General features: G+C 46.9%; 1 long non-coding RNA gene across 1 annotated transcript; it reads left to right on the top strand.

Annotated features, from left to right (window-relative positions):
• The first annotated feature begins 373 nt into the window (after nt 1-373).
• Nucleotides 374-1,966, top strand: LOC126544828 (uncharacterized). Its single transcript, XR_007602233.3, has 2 exons — nt 374-460; nt 1,843-1,966. It is a non-coding gene; the product is annotated as an uncharacterized lncRNA (long non-coding RNA).
• The last annotated feature ends 5,414 nt before the right edge of the window (nt 1,967-7,380 follow it).

The raw sequence follows: 7,380 nt of genomic DNA, 5'->3' as shown, positions 1-7,380 counted from the left end.
GTATTTTACACGTTGTTGAGACTACGGAGCGGAAGCCCGCTTGTTTTGCTGCGCCGCAACGTGTAGTCCTCTGAGGAAACATCTGTAGCATAGAGAAAGAAAAAGGCTAAGAGCGGACACTCCGAGAAATCTGGCCTCAGGAACTACGTCATGGCTACGTAACGAACTAGTGCTCTCACCAAACGCCAGAGGACGCAGGCGCAAAAAAAAAGAAAATGTTGTAATGAATTCTCCTCAATCGCTTTACAAAATAATAATTATACACCCAAATTTGGCGTGTTTCTGATACATAAAAACAGAATTTATCGAAGGCACCTTCCGTGCTTTTTGTTCTTCATTCGTACTGCCATCAACACCAATCACATTTCGTCCATCGAGAAGAAATCAACGACACCAGCGGCGTGCCAGCGGGAACGTCTCGTGAACGTCGGCTGCGGCGGTGTTCTTGTGTGTGAGAAAGGTGTCACGTTTTAAGCGAAGCTTGGAGTAATTGACTTGTGAGCGCGACGAAGTTCGCTAAAAAAAGCAGTTTTCGGCTCTATATGACGCGGCGAGATGCGAACAATGCGAAAAGCATGCCCCCTCAAGAAACGCGTAGCAAGAGGGCTGTACTAGCTGTACTTTCTTGCTATCCCCACCGAGAACGGCATAATATTTGTTGGTTGCATTCCGTGAAAATAATGAAACGACGCGAAGCTGCCATTAACTTGCAGCGGTTCACGGCTGTGCACTGCACTGCAACTCGCAGCTTGTCAGACGCCATCGAGACGCTGCGTCTCCGTTTGCGAGGGTAAACCGTTCTTGTCCAGCGCTGTTTGCGATAACCGCGGTAACGGCGTTCCATTGAAATAGTTCGTGTTGGTGGATTAAAAACGATCTGCTGGGCAACGCTTAAGGTCAATATCATGAATTGCACATTTCAGGAAAATTCCGGTTTCGAGAAAATTGAATTCCTAAACCGCGTTTAAATGATCGCGTCACGGTTGACGGTCTTTTCGTTGGCTCGTTCTAGAGGCTGACGAACGCTGGAAAGAACATAAAAGACGCCACGCTGATTCAGACCGAAAACGGCGTTCCGGGGACGGGCGCTACTTAAATAAAGAAAGCAGGACGTTAGGCACGCTGTAGCCAAGTTTTGCTTGCTCATTTCCCTTATAGAGTAAGGGCTCCTGAATATTTTAACGATATTGCTTGCAAACAATGGCATGTGACATAAACAGCGAGCATAGCTTATTGCGTTTGGTACTTTAGCGAGGTGTGTATCTACGGCGCACGGACGGACGCTGGTGTATGCGTCCGTGCGGATTGTTTATACAGAAAACGGTGGGGAAAAGTCACCAATGACTACTGCATGTACCTATTGCGGCGGCCGTGTTGGGAAGTACTGCGCATTCTAGTAATTTTCGTTTCCTTATCATTTGTTCGTGGCGAAGACATTGCACAATGTATTGTCGCGTAGGCGTGGCGTGGCGCGCATTTGAACAAAGGCCTCGTATTTGGACGTTTCGAATGTATCTTTATCACGCTTATGTGAACTGCTATTTTGCCTACCAATGTACTCCTTATACTGAGTACGTGCAGGGGTGTCCAAAACTTCACAGGCCGCGATGCCCTCCATGGGATTAAATAGGATGGCGGCCTGGGAACTTTTGAACACCCCTGTACGGGGTATTAACATTTATCCTTGTAAGTCCGGGTTATATGGGTCAGAGGTCAGGATGTGTTGGTGGTTTTATGTTGTGCATCGGTTCGCTATTCATTCAAAGCGGTTTCCTGGTACAGTTATGACGTGTACATATGTTTTTGGTAATTAACGAAGCCTGCACTTATCGATATTTTCAGACCGTGCTGATGCCATGCCGTCCGGCGGTCCAAGCTACGGCAGCTACTGCTGTGTCGTGGTGCTTTGACAACGGCAGAACCCAGAAGAAGCCTATCTTGACTTGGAATAAAAACATTGCGAAAACTCTGTCTCTTTGATACATATGAGCGCTTGTACCAAAACACAGAAGACAAGCGCGATGGATAAAGCCGTAGTGAATTATGATTACCTCTATCTCCATCTGTTACAACTTAATCGAAATAAAAATTTCGTCACTACCTCAATTCACACCAAATATTGAACTAGACAAAAGAGTGAATCGCTAAATCAAAGCGACAAGTAAAAGCGTTGCCATTTGGCTGCCGAAAAGTGGTCTGAAATGACAAGCTTCCGCTACAGCCCAACGTCGGTTACGAGAGGTAATCCAAATTTCGCGCCAGCGAAACCGAAACAGGAAGTGCAGGCCAGTTGCTCTCATCAACCGCCAGGCGCGCTAGGGTCGATTGGGCCGCTGGGGGTGTATGGGAGTGTCCACTCTTAACTTTTTTTTCCTTCTCTATGTCTGTAGACTATTCAGGGTTAAGGAAAATTTACTAGTCACTATTTCTATTTTACGCAATCCATTTACTAATACAGTAGAACTGTTGCGGAGCAGAAGGAATTCCGTTTAATGCTCTTTCAAGATTAGTGGTTTTCCGGCGTCCGTAGCTCTTTTCCAAAGATGGCCTCCCCCGGCTACAGCTCGTCGACGTCGCCGAAGCAGGAAAGTCCGCCGCGACTCGCGAGTCCACGAGCTTCGCAGCCACACCAAGCGTTTTCAAACGAAAATCTGTGCGCACAGGCCAAGATACTGATGCATAACGTTTACGCGCCAGTAAGAAAACTGGCAGTGGCTTAGCTCGGCTGTGGAGGATATACGTAGCGAAAGCTAAGGCATAGCATGGTTAGCCTTGGTTAATCTTGATTGCAAGTCCAGGTTAGTCTGGTTGTCCAGCTATGTTGCGGCGTTTAGCCAGCTCGTTCGGCGCGCTGTTTGTCTGTTTCCTGGGCGATTCGTTTCCTCTTCATCTCGTTCCGATGTCGATTCCAGGCCTCCTCCTGCTTATCAGAATTGTTCGCCGTCCATACTGCCGCCTTAACTCTGGTTGCGGCGCACGCGAGCGCTCCTTTTCAATCCTCCGACACGTTATCAGGCATGGGACGCAGCTGGCGAAGTGAGCGGAGGCGAGCACAACGACGAGGAACGTGGTGTGACGTCATACCAAAGTGTGATGTCATACCATACCAGACGCTGTGCTGTGCAGCGGCGGAACGCCTGTGGCTCGGGGCTACTAGTGGCGCATGCGCAGTAGGGACTAGAGAGCGAAACAAATATCAGCGACGAGGCGCGCGCTGTGACGTCGTCTGCCTCCTCGGAGAACCGCCATGGCGAAATCGCAAGCTCGCGGCAAGTAAAGCGTTCGCTTTAAAAAGCGACCCGCAGCTGTTTGCGAGAGCCGCGTGTCGGAAGGTCGGCGAGCTCACTGGTCTTAGCGAACGCGGTGCCTTCCGGATTAAGCTCGGCGTAAACATCTTGGTTGAAGTCAAGAAAAAGAAATGGGCATGGGCAGGGCATGTAATGAGGAGGGAAGATAATCGATGGTCATTAAGGGTTACGAACTGGATTCCAAGAGAAGGGAAGCGTAACAGGGGCCGGCAGAAAGTTAGGTGGGCGGATGAGATTAAGAAGTTTGCAGGGACAACATGGCCACAATTAGCACATGACCGGGGTAGTTGGAGAAGTATGGGAGAGGCCTTTGCCCCGCCGTGGGCATCGCCAGGATGATGATGATGATGAAACAGTGGCACCTTGAAGTCACCGAAGCGGCAAGTGCCTGCGTCTTCTAGCCGTAAATGCCCGTGCGACAGTTGGGAGGACAAGACTGCTGCTTAATGACAGCTTCTCCCTCGCAACTCTACGAATAAAAGTGCATCAGTGCTTTCTGCGAAATGAAATTCCGACACCTGCAAAACTCGCTCAATATGTGGACAGTGACGGCGACATGAACATGCTTAAAATGAGCGTGCCAACGATGCAAAGACTGCTTGATGATATCGGCTTTTCCTTTCGCAAACGGAAGAGTTGTGCGCTATTATAAAGAAAGGAAGTCATCATTTGGCGACGTCAGTACCTGTGTGCCATCCGAGAACTTCGCACTCAAGAATGGTACGTGTGAGAGCCGGTCCATTTTATAAGCTTTGTAGCGTGTAGATGAATAAGCATTTTTTTATTATCTTAGAAACCGATATCATGAAAACCTTGCTTTCGAGACGCAACAGACGCGACGTGAGTTTCGCTGTATTTATGTGCGACCACAGAAGACGTGCTGTCCTCTCCAGCCGAACACTCTTCAGTAAGAACACCGTAGCGTCCAACATTACAGTGCTCGCGAAGGACACAAACACAAGCATTTTTGGTTGCCAGTTCTGCGCATGAATTATTTCAGCGGAACATACATTAAAGTGGAAGTTACAAACGCCGCTGTTTTTTCCACCATCAAGTCGTGAATGGTCGCACTTCGATGGTAGCAATGTCGCTCACGGCACTCATATGGGCGACGTCTTTATGATGTATTAAACGATATGCCTTGGCTGTTGGGTAGCATGAGCAAGCGGCCTCTGCGCATCGATTGATCATATCAGCTGAACAGTGCCGATTGTCTGCTGGCTTTTCCTTTCTTGCGAAAATGTCGTTTTCGTAGCTAATGTCACGTTTCAATTTATTTTTATTGTTTCTTTGTTCTTGCCGACCGGTACACTACCTTAACGAAATTCGGGCCACGGCCAGCCACAGAAAGGAGCAGATATACGAGGAGGGGAACATCAGCACAAGGGGTGGGGGGGGGGGGGGAGATGCTTTTCAGCAAGGCTTGTCAACAGGGCTTCGCGCATCAAGCCGCAAAGGTTCCAGGCTGATTCTGTAGCACTACAGTAGCGAGTATGACTTCAAAAGTGCTGCGTGCCTCCTTTTCCTAGCAGCGAAAGAAACTGCTGACTATCACAAGGAAACTGGTGGCCCGCGCTTCGAGAAGTGGTTCACTGAGCAGCTTTTTCCTCACAGCAAACTGCGCAGTGTCAGACTAATGAGCAATGGCACTTACCATAGCGTTCGCCTCGAGAAAGTTCCAACTTCGTCAACACGAAAGAGTGGCATTCAATCTTGGCTCATGGAGAACAACATCGCGTTTTCCCAGGACCAATTAAAGGCAGAGGTAATGTATCGTGGAGCAATACAAAAAGTCGCTTTTCATTTATCGTCTGAATGTTGTCGCTAAAGGTGCCGGTTACAACGCTGTGAGGGTTCCTCCATACTACTGCGAGTTCATTCCTATCGAACTTATATGGAGCCAGGTGAAAAGTTACGTCGCTGCTAACAATGCCACATTCATCCTAGCCGGCGTCGAGAAATTGCTGCATAAAAGCATCAGTTGCTACGGCCGACAAGTTGGTTCGGGCGTGTGCTCATGTTAAGAAAATCGAAGAGGAGTTCTGCCAAAGTGGCGGCCTCATTGACAAAAGCCTCGATCAGTTCCCAGTTTTACTCGTATTGGATTTCAGCAGCGAGAGTGATGTGAGTGACAGTCACATGAGGGCAGTAAAAGAGCTCACTTGATTGTGAACACAGTCGCAGACGCCACCGCAACACTGTGTTGTGTACTTGTGTACAAGTAACACGTTTTTGCTAATCTCGCGGAACTATAATCGTCTAATTCTGAAGTTTTACGTTTTAAAGGCACAATATCACGAGGCATGGTGCAGTTTACAATTCAACATTTCACGCCGGTCTATGTTACGCAATTGTAATGTCTGTATATATATATTCCAGCAAAGCGCATAATCGAAGGCGTTATCGAAAAATGACATACATAATGTGTTTTGCAGACGATGTCAAATGAAAATTTAGGACTATACATACATATATATATATATATATATATATATATATATATATATATATATATATATATATATATATATATATATATATACACTGTAGTGACAGATATAGTTATATAGTTACATAGTGTCACATGTGTCCTCGTAGCCTTGGCCGTGCTGCCACAGCAAGTTCTCATAAAATATTGTGGTAGTTTGTTCTTACGCAATGATTCCGCGAATATTCGTGAAATTACCGTGGTGCGAACGGAAATACCTAAAACGCCAACGGGTTTTGAAAAGCATTACAAAGTTCAAAATTTTACAAGTGACCTATCGAAAGCTGAAAGCCTAAATTACTTCACGGTAAAGACCCCGTGTCCATGAAAAAAGGAATATTGGTACGAGAAGCAGTTTTACCTTCCTTTTGCGACTTCTTTGACGTCTCTTGGCCTAAAAGGCAATGCAGCATTGCGAGGACAAAATGAGAAGTAATACCCTCAAGGAAGTGTTCGATACACTGAATGCGTAATTTGTGGTCACTTACCCGAACCTTTCTTCGAACCCTTTGATCCTGGGCAAAATGAAGTCAAAAAGTCACAAAGCTTGATTGCGGTCGTTTTACGATATGTCTTACCGATGGCTGGACATTGAACGAGCCAATCGACACTCAGTCTCAATGCAAGACAGTATAGGTGACAGCGCTCTGCCCTATGCCAAAACGGTGGCTTCGATTCTACGCGATTAAAATATCCTGTAGTGAAGGCATGTATTTTGAAAGTGTCAGAGCTTCTTCTCGAATACCTGATCCTTCATTTATTCACTAAGGCCACAAACACACGCAAGCACACACACACACATAGACACACACAGACACAAACCTCCTGTCCTCGTCTTTATGTGTTTGTAGTCTCGCGTTACGTGCTCGTCGTAATACTACTTCAATCAGTGGCTGACGGATTGGTTTCTGAGAGCGAACGCTAAAATAAGAGGTGTAACACGCATAATGAATCGGCTCGTATGGCTTAAAAAATACTTCTGCACATGTGATGTTGACCGGTTTTGTTTTTAAAAGAATTTCGCAAGGAAATAATCAACTCTACCTATAGATATTCCCGTTGACACCAATACACGCCTTCAATCGCATGATTTCTCTACTGAATCTATTTCTACATTTCTCCCCATGGTTTGGTGCGATTGTTCGGACAGCCCCTCGGCTAAAGTGAGCCGAGCTAGGAAGCTGTGTTACGGGCCGCTTCACCCCGTCGCGATACACATTGGGCCAATCCCGGAGGCAATGTAATCCAGGATCGCGTCCTCAAATGGTGGATTCAGTGCGTATCTCGTCACTCTCTTCGCGGATATGTCGCACCCTCGTGATAGTGCCTAGAATATACTCGTCGTGGCTTCGTCCTTTGGCTGGTTTGCATAAGTGGCCGCTAAGCGAAATTTCGGACTTTCACGTCGCGTAACTGCACGGTGCCTTGTGACGAACACCGTAGTGGACAGCTCCGAATTAATTTAGAACACGTAGGGTTTTTAATGTGCAGCCACAGCTGCGCACACGAGCGTTTTTTTTTTTTTTTTTTTTCATTTTGCCCCGATTCAAGCACGGCCGCTACGGTTGTGAATTGAACCCACAA

Source organism: Dermacentor andersoni, chromosome 10 (assembly GCF_023375885.2).
Source record: "Dermacentor andersoni chromosome 10, qqDerAnde1_hic_scaffold, whole genome shotgun sequence".
In the NCBI taxonomy this organism is placed as follows: Eukaryota; Metazoa; Arthropoda; class Arachnida; order Ixodida; family Ixodidae; genus Dermacentor; species Dermacentor andersoni.
Note: the sequence above shows the minus strand (reverse complement) of the source record. Positions and strands in the feature narration are given on the sequence as shown.